This window comes from Desmodus rotundus, chromosome 12 (assembly GCF_022682495.2).
Source record: "Desmodus rotundus isolate HL8 chromosome 12, HLdesRot8A.1, whole genome shotgun sequence".
Classification (NCBI taxonomy): domain Eukaryota; kingdom Metazoa; phylum Chordata; class Mammalia; order Chiroptera; family Phyllostomidae; genus Desmodus; species Desmodus rotundus.
The window spans coordinates 98,847,199-98,857,646 of record NC_071398.1 but is presented as its reverse complement, the minus strand read 5'-3'; the positions used below and the strand labels follow the sequence as shown (position 1 = coordinate 98,857,646).

The window sequence follows — 10,448 nt, the reverse complement described above, 5'->3', positions numbered from 1 at the left end:
CACCCACCCCGCCCCCCAACTGAAGGCTGGACGTGGTCGGTAGTGAAAAGGATGCTTTTCAGACCAGACGACCCAGATGGTCGCCAGGCTGCCTGGTTGAGGATTTTCTTTGGTGGGAACTCACTGTGATTCTGTAACTTGAGGCCCAAGGGCTCACAGGCAGCTGCAGTGGGGTACCACGATGCCGAGACAGCGGCGGCACGTGGGTGGGATGCTGCAGTGTCTGAGGCACATCGGGCTGGACCAGGCTCCCGTTGCCTGGTGACTCCCTGCTGACTCCCTCCTGTAGCCATGTTGCTTTAGTGGTGGGAACAGCTCTGGCAATTCTTTCTGAATTGAAAGGAGAGTGTGACGTATTTTGTTTGCTTTTTTCTTTTGTTGATTATGTTATAGTTAAAGGTGAGATCATAAAGGACACATGGACAAAATCAGGGGGGATGGTGGGGGTGGGGGAGGGAGGTGGGTTCAGCTGGGGTGGGGGGGAGGGAAGGGGAGAAAAGGCATACAACTGTAATTGAATAACAATAAAAATTAAAAAAAAAAAAAGAAAGGAGAGTGTGACGTACGTGCGTAACTCTGGAGACAACAGAGGAGGGGGAGCTGTGGGTCTCAGGCCAGGGTGTGCCCTGGATGGCCCTCGTTGCTGGGGGAAACACAAAAGACAATCAGAACTCATTTTTGCCTTTTCGGAACTTACTCTAGTTGGAGTTCCCAAAACCAAGTAACCCATTTAGGAGCTACTAGCAATAGGAGGGGAAGGAGAGAAAGTATAAGGGACCAGGGGGCCCAGGACTGCCCGGCTCAGCCCTTAGGGGTCAGCGTTTGCACTGAGGAGGACTCGTGGGCCTTTTTGACAGGTGCCATTGAGAAAAGACTCAGAGCTCTTTCCTTTGGGAGGCAGTCCCCCGGAGGTGCTGGTCACCCGTTTGGGGTGGGGCTGACCAGGGTGAAGTGGCCCCTCTGACCTCGAAGATGGTCAGTCCTCTTAGGCAGCTGCCCATCGACTTCTCTTTTGAAAGCGATGCACGCCGTTGCCTCCCAGCTGGCAGGTGGACGCTTCCAGGCTCACGTGTCCAGCCCTCTGACCGGACTGACTTTTCAGCGCTCATTCCGACCCATGGTTTAGATTCCAGTGTCCCTTTTCCCTAGTGCTTAGCTCCGGAGCAGTTGAGCCAATCTACCCGTTTCTGCTCCTGCTTTGCCCATGGGATTAACTTTTTGTGAACCCTGTCTTGGACTCCACCCCCTTGCATAGCTGCTGAGATATAGTAGTGGTTTTTAGGAGCTTGAAAATTGTGGGGGAGGAAAGAGACAGAGCAGGCCAGGCCAAGGTGTCTACCTTGGACGAAACTGCTTCAATGGAATGCCAGGAAAGGAACAAGCCCAGCAAGACTTCCTGTAACCGCCAAGTGGAGAGGCACGCACCGCCTCGTACTACATAGAGATAGCTGTGGCCCTGTGCCATGGGGATAGAGTTCAGGGGGTGGGGGGAGGGGAACAGGTGAGGAGGAAGGAATCAGAACTAATCTGAGTGGAGGCAGGGACAGCCAGGGGTGACCGATGTCCCCGGGAGCTGGTCCCAGGCTGCAGAGGAGACCGAGGGGTTAATTATAACTCTCCCGGCCCTGTTGACCGGTAGTGCTGTTGGCCCTGTTGTGGGAGCTGATTGGCATACCCCCGGATCAGGGGTCAAAGGGTCATCCCAGCCAGGTGATGTGGGCGAGACCAAGCAGCGGGGCTGGGGGTGGGGTGTGAGGCTCACCAGCTGACCGAGGGGGAGGTGGACCGAGGCTGTGTGGCTGCTGACTTTGGTGGTGATGCGCATGCGCGGGAAGAGCCCTGGCCAAGTGGATGAGAGCCCCGTTGTGGCAGGAGGCCTGTGAGGACGTGACAGGAGACTCTGGGACCACACGCAGGTCCGAGGTCTGTCCACCAGCACTGCGGTCTCCGCCACATGCATGGACACTCTTCGTGGGTGGGAAACATAGGTGGGGGAGGAGCTCAGAGGGACCAAGCATGGGTGTGCCTGAAGCCTTCACAAGGGAAAGGGGGCTGTTTTACACCAAAGCGGTGGGCAAATCACTAACTGGAGAGAGAGTTTAATTATTTTCTTGCTACACACGCATTTTTGACAGTGCTGCCAGACTAGGGGTGTGCTGCGTGTGACATCTGATACCAGGTGACTGGGTCCCTTGTGCTACGAACCCAAGGCATCTGGCTGTCTTTCTGCGTAGCCCCAGAAGGTAAGGACGGCTGGAGTCCACAGGCACACCTGTCCATGGGCACACCTGTCCACAGGGGGCATGCTGAGCAAGTTCCCTTCTCAACCCCACTGCCGATAGAACCAGCTGCTCCTCTGGGCCACACACACTCCCTTGGCTGCTTTTGCTCCTGGTGTTTTATTTCTCCTTTGCCACGGAGAGGAAAGGCCCAGTCAGAGTTAACCCGGGGCCCTGAACACTGGGCGGGCATCCTTACGGTGTCTCCAGTTTGCATCGGGTTATGATTCAAACGTCATTCGTAAGCTGATTGCCTGGAACTCGGAAGGTACTGGTGTCATTTAGAAATAGTGTGCTTACTGGTGACGAGGTTCCTATGCCTCCAAACGTAAGCGAAACGCAGTGTGTTTGAGAGAGAGAGACCGTAATGGTGGCACGCCCGCGAGCAAACATTATGGGGAAAAAGAAGTTAAACTGTGTTCATTTTGAATGCTAGCGTCAGAGGGAGGGCGCACTTAATTTAAAAGGGGTAAGAAGAGCTACATGAAGACCCTCCCGAGGATTTCTCTGCAATTTTCAGGGCTTTTCTGGCCCTTGTGAATCTGACTTTCATTTGAAAGTCGACACATTCTCTCGCTTTTGCTGGTGCCGGCATCAACCATGTGTGTTGGTTGCGATGATAGATTTTACAGTATCGGTGGGTGGGGGAGGGGGATGGGGGGATCTCTCTCCTGTGCCAGGCCCTGACCCATGTCCTTGAGATGCATCGGGAGGCGAAACAAAGTTTCTGCCTTTGAGAAATTTCCTTTCTCAGGGGGGTACTCAGACAGCAAACTAAGGGAGGGCGGGTATCTATGTTGGGGCTGGGGGATATTTGTATGTGTAACATAAAGTGTCAAGTAGTAGTCAGTGCTTTGAAGAAAAGGCCTGGGTTAGAGTTTCGGCACAAGGGTGAGGGGACGTGTCATTAACGGGGCTGCTAACGTAGAGAATTCCTCCCAGAAGCAATGAAGGGGAGAGTCCGTGGAGACACATGGGAGGTGGGGGAGGACACTCCAGGCCAGGGAGAGTCCAGTGCAAAGGGCCTGAGGCCAGGGTGTGCGGGGGACCTCGGGGAACATTTGAGACCCAGGGTGAGTGGACTGGGGGCAGCGGGAGGACAGCAGAGAACATGAGGGCAGGGAGCTAGGGTGGCCAGGGGAGGACTTGGGGGATTTTTCTAAGTGCGATTTTTTTCTGTGTGTGTGAGATTCTGTCAGGGGGGGTTCAACCTTTTGGCATCTCTGGGCCACCCTAGAAGAGGAAGAGTTGTCTTGGGCCACACATTAAATACACAAACACATTAAACACACCCAAACAAAATCTCCTAATGTTTTTTTTAAGTGCCAGAGGATTTTTTTTTCCAATTTTTATTGTTATTCAGGATTTTTTTTAAATTAAAGATTTTATTTATTTATTTTTAGACAGAAAGGAAGGGAAGGAGAAAGAGAGGGAAACATCAGTGTGTGGTTGCCTCTTGTGCGCCCCCTATTGGGGGCCTGGCCTGCAACCCAGGCATGTGCCCTGACTGGGAATTGAACTGGCGACCCTTTGGTTCACAGGCTGGTGCTCAATCCACCGAGCCACACCTGCCAGGGCTATTAACGTTTTAAGTAAATTTACAGTTTTGTTTTGGACCACATTCATAGCTGTCCTGGACACCTGTCGTTTTTCTCTGCATCTCCTTCTCTGATCTGGATGGGCCTGCTCCTCTGCTCTCCCTTTTTATGAGCAGACACACCCGCAGGTGACGTGGCTGCGTGGTGGTGACAGAGTCCACCCCCTGTGTGGTCCGGGGTGACAGTGACCGACGTCCCCTTGTGGCGATTGGAACATCGCTGCCCACTCGCGGGCCCCTCCTTTGTCCCCCCTGCACCTTGACCAGTTCCCCGCCCAGTAACATTTCTGTAAAGGGATTGACCGGGGGGTGGGGGGAGTGGGAAGCAAACGTGTTGATTTTGCTGCAATTCTGAGGTTCCAAAAAGCGTGTCCTAGAAGGGGGAGTGGGGGGACAAACAGCTGGGACGACTGTGTGACAATATTTATGTGCTGCATGCACTTCCCCTCCAGTTAGGATGAAGATGCCATTTCTTCATTAACTCAGAGAATGGTGTTCCCGTGCCGCTGAGAACAGGACCCCACTGTGTGACTCAGTGGCCCCCCAGAGGTGGGAGGAAAATCCCTGTCCCCGAGATGGGCGTGGCTCCTGTCAGCATTCCCTCTGTGGGAGGAACTGCTTTGGGGCAGGAGGAATAGGGTGGCATTTCTATTTCCATTTACTTGTATCTAACATAAAGAAGAAATTGAGCTCTAGTAATATATACTAAAGGGGTTGGCAGTGATTTATGAATAAAATTTATAAGTCAATATAAATACATTTTGGAGACACGGGCTCAACATTTTTGACTCATGGGGTGGGTGGTCCACAGAGGTTCGGCGAGGACACGGCAATGTGAACGGTTCCTTGGGGCGGATTCTCCCAGCACGTTGGAAGTCTGTGAATTGTACCGGGTTCCCAACAAGAAAGATGTATTTATTTAAGTAATTGTTCTGTGACCAAAATGTAAGTCGCAGCTCAGGGCTTCCAGTCCCAGATATATTACTGCGTATGACCTTGAAGCTCTGCGTATGACCTTGAAGAGCTCTGGGCAGAGTGTAGTGAAATGGTGCACGAGAGGGGTCTCAGTCTCGGGTGCGGTACCAGAGGGTCCCCTGGCGGTCACCAGCAGGGACTCCAGCAACAGCCAGTCAGGAGTCGGCCACACAAGAGCTGGGTGCCTGCCTTGGTCCCTACCCTTCTCTGGTCCACCTTTGTCCGGCTCTCACTCCAGACACCGGAAGGTGCATCTGGCGTCTGCTTGTTGGATGTCGCCTGAGAGGAGACGCGCTCCTGACCCTGGGCTGGGGAAGGGTTGCAGTTTCATCCGCTGGGCACCGTTCAGACCAAAGAATCTCACCGACTGTTTCAAACCGCGTTTCCCAAGTGCGGAAGGTGAACCTTGGTTGAGAATCTTGAGGCGTGAGGACTGCTCGCCAGGCCTGTCGGCGTGTCCTCCGTCCTCCAGTGTTGGCTCTGGTGACTCAGGCTCACCTGTCCAGCTCTGTGTCCCTCTCTCTTCTGTCCTTTGGAGGAATTAGAGCAGGAAACGGCTGGGTGGGCTTCTGGCATGGCAGCTAAGGGAAATGGCAGGTCGAAGGACAGCAGCTGGAGAAGGAGGGTGGTGGGTCGGGGCCAGGGTCAAGGCCAAGGCCAGTGGCGGCCCCTGGCCATGTGCCCCTCATGGGTGTCTTCATACCCAAGGACATTCCAGCGGGCAGGGGTGAGCCAGCCAGTGTTGGGATCCAGGGAACGATGCCTACGTTCCTGCACTCTATTAACTTTCTAGACCTTCCTCTTTATCTCTGCTTGACACTTTTCTTTCCAGCTACTGCGGAGACTTTACAATACATGAGAATCAGCTCCTTTTCCAAATTCCATCCCTTGCCCATCGGCACGAGGCTTGTTTGCTGCACAGGCACAGTCTGTGAGACGTGGCACTTGCTGGCGGCCTCTCTGTCCCTGCAAGGTCCCCAGGATGCCATTGCATGGAAGATTGGGGAGGTGCAGCCCTGGTTTCATGGCCGCTCATTCCTCTGTCCCCTCCTGTCTGTCTGGGGCGTTCAGGGCCCTGTCAGTGCGGAAGGCGAGCCGACCCAGATGGACCCAAGCTGCCTTTGGAGCAGCTGGCTGCTTTGTCGTGGCTTCGACGTCAGCCTCCTGCTGATGGCTGCACACGTGCGAGGCTGGCTTCGCAGGTAAGGACGCAGCTGTGTTGTCTGCGTTCACTCTGGCAGCCCGTCACCTGCCACAACCAAAGCTTTTCCATCAGCCGCAGACGTCTGCTGAGCCCTGCCATTCCAGGGCGCTGGCGAGTGCGGGGAGGACTGGGAGAAGTCAGTGTGTGATGGGTTTCCTCCCAAGACCGCCTCTCAGGCTCGCCTTTGCCTCTCCAGCCCCCGCTCCCCCCACCAGTCTTTCTGCCGTGGCTGAGGCCCAGTAGGCTCAGCTGGCTTGTCTCTCTTCTTTGAGGCCATTCCCTCTCACGTCACCCATGGGTATTCTTTATACTTAAAAGTCCCCTCCACCTGGGCCTAGAGCAAGTAGCTCTCCCCCTGGTGTCCCCTCCTTACTACCTCTTGCAGAGAAATGACAACCCCTCTCACTGGGGCAGAAACAGGTCCTGCAAGGCTGGCCTGTCACTCCTGACGTACTAGTAGCTGACTTTATTGAGGACTCACTAGGACCAAGCAGGGTACCAAGTTCTTTATCCCGTTTACTTTTCCCACTGACACTTTGGAGCAAGTATTCCCACAGCCCCATTTTCTCAGTGCAGACGCTGGGCCTCAGAGAGGTTAAGTTACGTGTTCGAGATATCCCAGCTGTAAAGGGACGGGCCAGGGTTTACCTCTTGCTCTAAAACTATAGTTTTAACTCACATGCATCTCCCCCAAAATGCCTTCTGAACCCCAGTGGAAAGTTTGCACCTTTGAGAATGCCAGACCAGGCAAACACGCATTTCCCTGCTTCTCAGGAAATGAACAGTTAAGAGTCTATTTCTTTCTTTTTGGTCTAACAGGAAGCAGTCTGGTTCCTCACCTGTCAACCAGTTCTTGGAACCACGACCGTATGCCTGACTTAGACAGGAAGCGGGGTGGTTGGCATGCTCCGGAAACAGTGACCGGAATCAGATACTTGGCAAGTTTAATATTCTGGTTGAGAGCTGGGGACCTGGGAGAACTACCTGGACATCTTTCTGCAGTGATGGATGGTTTTCCACGATGGGACTTAACGGCTGCGTAGTATTCCGTCGTGCGGTACACCACAGTCTGGCTGCGTGAAATCTGGACAGTGGCGGAGTTCATGGAAGCAGGAGCAATTTTAGAAAAAAGGATTGTGAGGATTAGATGCAAAGTAGCCAGCTCTTCCTGTGTTAGGCGTCTGCTTGGGACCAGCTCTGTCCAGAGAACGTACCACGTTCATGCCGTGTGATTTCCAAGCAGCGAGGGGAGGGGCTGTGCCTTCTGGTCTAACTTCATCCAAGCTACCTCCGTGGAGGTCATTCAGTCCAATCTTGAGCCTTTGAGAAGGTCAAAGATTCAGGTTTCCAGCTCTCTTAAAGCCATCTGCAGAAAGCATAATCCAGTCGGTCAGACTTGTTTGTAGTTTCGATCCACAGAGGCGAAGTGCGAGAAGACACAAGCCCCGCAGCCTTCCAGTTGGGTGCCCAATCTGGGGAAGGCTGGCCAGAGTGAGAGCCTCCGTATTGTCTGAGTTTGAAAGAACAGTGTGTCCCGAAAAGAGAACACATGGGGGATTAAGCGGACATTGCCCACTGGCTGAGCATCAGACTACTAAGAGAAGCCCGGAGGGCGTTTTTCCAGAGCAGGCAGAGTCTACAAATGCCAGACTCACTGACTTAAGCCATTAATCAGAGTCGTGCCCTAGAACTCTGCCCGTGCACTTGCCTGTACCGCTTCCTGTCTGGTTTCAGGTCCGAGAGAACAGATTCTCACAGCGGAAAGGACCTCTGGGGACGTGTGACCTTGGCCCCTATTTCGGACAAGACAATAACAGTGGTATCTTTCAGGCAAGGCTGGGGCGGGGTGAGATGCTGAGATGGGGTCAGAAACGACCCAGCTATTAGTTCAGTGGGGACAGGGACCACATTCTCTCGCCACGAACTCAGTAGCACCTCGCATAGCACCTGCCGTGGAGGGGCAGATACCTAAAGCTTATTTTGAGAGTAACTGCAGGAGCCACAGGTTGAGGTGGACCTGGGACTGTCCGCTCCATACTTGGTGCTCCTGCCGACGGGGTAGAACGTAGGGCAGAGGGCCAGGTGTCACCTCCTCCTCGGCGTTGGTCAGGGCCCTCCTCATCCTCTTAGCTTCCAGGTCAGGAACTTCCCAAGCGGTCATTTTACTTCATTCTTCTCACGAACAGAAGTGACTAAGAAGGGCGGGTGTGTAACCCGAAATGTGTGAGGAGGGGTGGGTGGGGGAAGATGACGCCGTGACTCCATAGTGTCAGGGGCCCCGGCCCGTCAGCAGCGCTCAGAGCCGAGGGGACCAGCTGGGGGCCGTGCTGGGGGCTCTGGAGTAAGAGATGGCCTGGTTGGCCTCGGTTACTGACCAGCGCATTACAGCGGGACAGTTGGGGAGCACAGGTTTAGGTGTGAAGGGCCCCACTCGCAGTAACTGAGCCTCGCCTGTTAGCTGTTGGTCCTCTTTCGGGGAAGACGCGAGAGCTCCTCGTCAGGACAGAGGCACCCTGCTGGAGGCATGTGTGCAAGCGAAGCCAGACTCGGGGCCTTTGGCTCCTCCTTTTTGTTGGGCTTGCCTTGGGCAAGTTGAAGAAGCTGGAGAAGAGAGGGTCACTGTTTCCCTTTTGCACAGGCAGCTGGCCCATGTTTATGTTCCCCCTCGTGCACCGTTAGTGTGTGAGTTCGGGGTCAGGGATTTCTCCTGGAACAAGCTGTCACTGGAAAGCCTAGTTATGTTGACAAGAAAGAAAACCCCCTGCAAACTTTGGCCCTGGGAGTGGGAACAAACTTTCTGGGCAACTACACGGTGAGGGACTTAGCAGATGTCTGTCGCTGAGCCACGGAGCTTCCTCCCAGGCTCTTCGTAACACACTGAGTCAAGGGGGCTTGAGCTGAGAGCACCCCCAGGCACATGCACCTCCAAGGCATCTCCAGACCCCGCAGGAAGCCACCCCTGAGATGTTACTCTTGGCTGGTAAGGGTGAGGAGGAAGTGGTGGCCTTTCTCGACTTGATCTGCGGTGACAGGTGGAGCGAGCATGGGCCAGTGCCGACCCTCCTCGTGGTGCCTGGCTGGTGGAGGTGTGCGATTGTGTAACACTCATTCGGATTACGGGCGCTGCAGCCACACTGCCCGGGCAAGCTGCTCACTGCTCTGCCCCCAGCTTCCCCGTCTGTATGTAACATGGGAGGGGGAGGGATCCCAGTGCCGGCCTCACTTTTGACAGCGGTCAGTGAGCATTTGATCTTGTTACCAAATGGGCTTCTACCTTCTGGCCAGTCTTCCGAGCCCCTGGTCTGAGAAACTGGTCCGACAGCTGCTTTCCCGGAGGGCGGGCGGTTTGGGATTACTTGTGTCCCGGGAACCAAGGGCGGCGCAGCCATCGAGCGCCCATGAGCAAACCCCACACCTTCGCTTAGCCAGACGACCCCATGTCCTTCCCTAGCGTACTTCCCTTCCAGGAAGCAGTCGCTGTCGCCAGAGTTTATTTCTCCTCCCGCCCGGCATACCTCCTGGGTGAGCTCCCTGTCTTTTGAACAGAGCTCTGTGGCCGGAGGGAAGCCCAGCAGAGCAGGCAGCCCCGATGGCCCTGTGTTTGGGACTCGCACATCCTGACAGTGACGGGCGATGCAGGTGAGGGTATTGGTTGCCCATTACTTAGCACTTGCGCTGTGATGAAAATGTCACCGCCACACCGACGCGCCATTATGTCCCACCCCCACTGTAACATACGTATATACATCTCCGTGTGTGTGGGTGTGTGTGTGTGAGTGTACACACATACGAGAGAGCGACAGTGACCCGGGTTCGGGGGTCAACAGTGGAGGGCGGGCTGAGGACGTAGAGAGGCCACGACAGTAATGTAGTAGGTTGTCGGAGATAAATTTCCCGCATTCCTTTTACATTTTATCACGACTGCCCGGCTCACGTATCACACCCAGGGCTGCGTGGTGTTTCCATCTCCTTCACGGGGAGAGTATTTCTGCGGAACTTGGCTTCGAAGCAAGAAGAATTGGGACCAGGAGATCCAAAGGTTTCAGAGTTCTTAGATTCATTTTTTACCATCGATGTGTCCCGGAGCTGGTGGGTTCACTTCGTTATGTTGAAAAGGCCCATCCGGAAAACAAGGAAATAACACTCGTGTTAGGCTGTTCAATCACGAATTGGGCGCGGGGCGATGGGGAATCCGATGAGCTGCGGTAAGGGTAGATGCCGTGGCGTGCGTACTTTACTAAAATGTCCACTAAAAATGGTGTGGACGTGTTCATATAGCAACATGTTCGTATTGTGAAATCCCGGAGATGGATATTCGGGTTATTAACGTATTCTCTGTACGTTTGAAATTTCCCATAATTAAAAGTTAGAAAAACACCAGTCTGTCATATCT

The 10,448-nt window shown here is 54.2% G+C and overlaps 1 long non-coding RNA gene across 1 annotated transcript; it reads left to right on the top strand.

Moving 5' to 3' along the window:
• Positions 1–1,838: 1,838 nt before the first annotated feature.
• LOC123478430 (uncharacterized) lies at positions 1,839–4,490 on the top strand. Its single transcript, XR_006653631.2, has 3 exons — positions 1,839–1,923; positions 2,136–2,243; positions 4,333–4,490. It is a non-coding gene; the product is annotated as an uncharacterized lncRNA (long non-coding RNA).
• The last annotated feature ends 5,958 nt before the right edge of the window (positions 4,491–10,448 follow it).